Below are 4,843 nucleotides of genomic sequence, written 5' to 3' on the forward strand. Positions count from 1 at the left end.
GGAGGCGGAGCTTGCAGTGAGCTGAGATCCGGCCACTGCACTCCAGCCTGGGTGACAGAGCAAGACTCTGTCTCAAAAAAAAAAAAGAAAAATACAATGTTTTAAGATAATGGTTACAGGCCACAGTCTATAACATCTCAGTTTATAAATTCAAAATTTTCCAAAGGAGCTAGGAAAAGACAAGCCCTGCAAAAACATATTCCTAGTTTCTTCCTTGTGCATGTTTTCAACTTCCAATATTATAAATTGCTTCTAAAAGCTCTTTTGTTTTTCATCTCCTTGTCACACCTGCATCAATAACAAACTCCATTCTCAATCTGTCCTTGATTCCTTTTTACAAGCAATAGCTAATTAGGAGTATTTGTGGTTTCAAGGCATCAGACAAGATTCTATTTGGTAAAACTAAGTTAGAAATACATGGCCCAAATACATATAAACCTTATTCTAAAAGAATATAGGATGTTACAGAATTTTAAGTAACTTTCGTAAGTTATTGATCATTAAGTAATCTTCGTATTCATTAACCAACGCTATGTAAGGCACAAAAATAAATTACAGGCTCAAAGTCTAATCTCTACGGAAGTATTCTTCAAAGGAACAGGAATGGACATTGAACATGCTTTAGGGATTATTTAAACCTTTTTTTTTTTTTTTTTTTGAGACCCAGGGTGGAGTATAGTGGTGCAATCCCAGCTCACTGCAACCTCTGCCTCTCGGGTTCAAGCAATTGTCCCTGCCTCGGCCTCCTGAGTAGCTGGGATTACAGGTTTCCACCACCACATCCAGCTAATTTTTGTAGTTTTAGTAGAGATGGGATTTTGCCATGTTGGCCAGGCTGGTTTTGAACTCCTGACCTCAGGGGATCCACCCATCTTGGCCTCCCAAAGTGTGAGATTACAGGCATGAGCCACCGTGCCCAGCCACTTTGGTGGTTCAACGCTCTACTTTTGTGCTGTTTGGCCTCCTGCCAGGAGGTGACATTTCCAGAAAGCATCAGCTGTGGTAGTATGGTGGTGGGCAAGGCCCTAGAACTCCCAAGAGTATATGCCCTTTGTCATCAGCTACCAGGGTGGGTAGGGAAAGGCATTCAGGTGGGGGCAGGGGTAGGCGTGTCTGACCTCAGACTCTCCTTGGGTGGGTCTTGCTGCTGTTGGGGATGGGGGTGAGATTCCCAGGTCACTGAAGTTGTGTATCTAGGAGGATTATGGCTGCCTGTGCTGAGTCATGCAGATTGTCAGGGACATGGGAGAAAGCCAGCAGTTATAGTCCTCACCCAGCTCCCATGCAAATTGAAGAGTCGGTCTCACTCCCACTGTGCCCCACCCAACAGCCCTGAATCTGTTATCTGGTGGTGGCCGAGATGGGCATGAAAACTTGCCCCAGGCTACCCACCTCCCAGCTATGAAAGAAAAGAGCTTGGCTGTTCCCCACCTGTGGAGTCTGCATACCAGATTTGCGCCCTCCCCCAAGTTCTGGCCAAGAGGCTTCTCACCCCGCTCAAATTGTTACAAAGTTCAGCTAGAGCTTTCCTTCTCCCAGCAGAGTTTTACCCCTTGCTCTTCTGGCCACCCTTCCGATGGATCCCTGTGGTGTCAGGCAGGATGGGCTGCTTGGGGACCCAGCAAGTTCCCAGGGCCTTTCAGCTGCTTCCTCTACCCCTGTATTTCACTCGGCTCTCTAAATTGACTCAGCTCCAGGCAAGGTCAGAAACTTCTCCCACAAACAGACCGTCAGCTTCTCCAGTGGGGGTGTGTGTTCCAGAGACAAAGGTCTCCCTTTTCCACTTCCAGCATTCGGGAACTCACAGAATATATTTGGGGTGTCTCCTGGGTCCTGCAGGAGCAGTCCGCTTCCTTCAGAGGTCTGTGGGTCCTCTCGGGATTGCTGGTTTGTTCTTGCAGTTGATCTGGAGGTTAAATTCACAAGGTGAGTCTCCGCATGCTGCTGTGTCCACAGCTGCAATCTAGTCTTGCCTCCCCTGTACCATGATGATCCCTCTCTCTTGCAACACACTTTTAAACAACCAGGTCCCATGAGAACTCACTCATGATCACGAGAACAGCAAGGTGGAAGTCCACCCCATGATCCAGTTACCTCCTACCAAGCCTCTCTTCCAACACTGGGGATTACAATTCAACATTAGATTTGGGCAAGGACACAAATCCAAACCATATCCATTAGCTTGATGTCTCCCAGCCTCATCTTCCTCAAACACCTCCCACCTTTGTCAGTCATCACCTGCCCTCTGCACTTCAAGGTGGAACTTTTCGCTAGCTTTCTTATACTGATATTAGAAAACTTAGGAGAGTCTAAATCTTTTAGTATTTTGAGTGATTTTGAAAAATGGTGCATTTTATCTAATAAATATCTAAAAGAATTTAGCACAATACATTTTATAGCAATTTAAAGTTTTAAAGATTCTTCTCATATTTTCTAAATTAAAACAAATACAGTACATATATATTACATATTATATAATATATATAAATTCTATACATACAAGTTATCACAGTAAGTAGTAGGTGTTAGCGCTCACATATGGGGCTCATAGCTCACAGGGAAAGGAGATCCACTGTAAAGTAACAAGAGCAGTATATTTTATGTAGGCAGACACGGCAAAAAGGAATCCAAGAGCAGTAACTATTTAAACTATTGCTGATCAACAGGAAGTTGGCATAGGGAAGAATGTCTGCAGGTAGCAGGGCTTCATTTCTCTTGAGAGAGACAATGGCAAGAGTTTAGCAGAGCAAATCTTAGAGGGATTTTGTGTATAAATAATCAAAATAAGGATCCAATTGCCCAATTGCAAGAAAGGGGAGGACAAGGTCTTAAAGCCTGCCCAGTCATTGCTCTGGAGGTCAACGTCCTAGTAATAGCAATTTGAATACTGTAACACTTTTCTATTGTTGTCTAAGCAATGACCACAAATGTAGTGGCTTAGCACAGCACACATTTATTAGTTCAGTTTCTTTTCCACATGTCAGAAGACTGGGAATCAATTAGTAGGGTCTTCTGCTCAGGGTCTCACTAGGCTGAAATCAAAGTTGGGCAGGGCTGGGACCTCACCTGAGGTTTGGAGTCCTCTGTGTTGAACCCCATTTAGATGGCTGGCAGAATTCAGAGTCTTAAAGGGGTAGGAATGAGGTCCTTGTTTTCTTGCTGGCTGTCAGCCACAGATTGTTTTCAGCTCCTACAGGCCACCCTCAGGTCTCAGCCAATGGTGCTTTCACCAGATGGCAGTTTACCTTTTCAAAGTCAGCAGGAGAATCTGCCTCCAGCAGGCTACAGCAGTCTTATAAAAGGCAACATGATCCCTGGAGTGACTATCCCATCACCTTTGCCATGTAATGTAGCCTAATCAAGGAAATGACTGTACCCACAAGACTAGTAACTACAGAGTGGAGTGCTGCTGCAGACAAATTCAAGGTCTCTACAGCTGTATCAGCCAGCCAGAAAAATCAGCAGTGGGAAGGTGGCCTTCCCTCACATTCCCTTTTAAATCACAATCAGTGCATCTAATTGGCAGAACTTAATTTGCATGCATAACTCACTAGAAATGTAATTTGTGGCATTCTAACCCCTTCAGAATGAAAATGCTCCCCAAAAGCTTAGAATGGAGAACAAAGTCAGATGTGTAGAAGGGAAGCGTTCTGCATGCCAGCCATGGCATCTACATGAAGGATAAGGGGTTGCTGCAGTGACAGGATGACGAGGCCTGGTCAGTGTATTAGGGTGTTCCAGAGAAACAGAACCAACAGGATAGATAGAATCTACAAGAGATGCTTTATTATAGGAATTGCCTCACAAGATTATACAAGCCAAGAAGTACCACATATGCCATTTGTAAGCTGGAGAACCAGAGAAACTGGTGATGTAATTCTTTCTTAGTTTGAAGGCCTGAAAAGCTGGGAGGCCACTGGTGCAAGTCCCAGAGTCCAAAGGCCTGAGAACCTAGAGCTCTGATGTCTGAGGGCAGGAGAAGATGGATGTCCCCAGCTCAAGAAGAGGCAGCAAATTCATCCTTTCTCTCCCCTTTTGTTCTATACAGGCCCTCGACAGTTGGCTGATACATGTCCACATTGGTGAGGGCGATCTTCTTAACTCAGCCTATTGATTCAAATGCTACTTGCTTCAGGAAACACCCTCACAGACACAGCCAGAAGTAATGTTTTACCCACTATCTGGGCAATCCTTAACTCAGTCAAGTTGATATACCTAAAATTAACCATCACAGCCAGGATTAATTAGCTGGAAGAGCATTAAATGTATGACATGAGTCATACTTTTTTTTCTTTTTTAAAGTAGAGGAAGACACTTTATGTATCTAATTTATACCTATCCTTATTCCAGAAAGGACTGAAAGAGGAGAGAAGAGCTATATGTATTGGTAGAGAAAGAAAGGGGGCATTCTAGTCAGCATTAACCCATATAAAACTGGGCAATAAAAATATTTGGATTGTTTTGCCTAGGAGAAACATTTAGTATGTAGGTATGGATGATGATAGAGGGCTGTGACTCATATAATCAAGGGCTCAGGTTTGATATGAGACAATCTACTCAGAAATCCTGACATTTCTGAGCAGCAGAATGAAAATGAGGGATAACTATTAAAACAAAATCTCGTGTAAGCACTTTTAAAAATAAGGAATCCAGCTGAGTCATTGACTTCAGGATGAGACAAAATATGAAAATCTTCTGGCAAAGAATCCAAATTTTATATCCCATTAAAGTTTCAGATGCCAATTTGAATACAATGATCTCCTGTGCTAAGAAAAATACAATGTTTTGGCCGGGCGCGGTGGCTCAAGCCTGTAATCCCAGCACTTTGGGAGGCCGAGACGGG

The sequence above is a fragment of the Colobus angolensis genome, unplaced genomic scaffold (assembly GCF_000951035.1).
Source record: "Colobus angolensis palliatus isolate OR3802 unplaced genomic scaffold, Cang.pa_1.0 Scaffold431, whole genome shotgun sequence".
NCBI lineage: Eukaryota > Metazoa > Chordata > Mammalia > Primates > Cercopithecidae > Colobus > Colobus angolensis.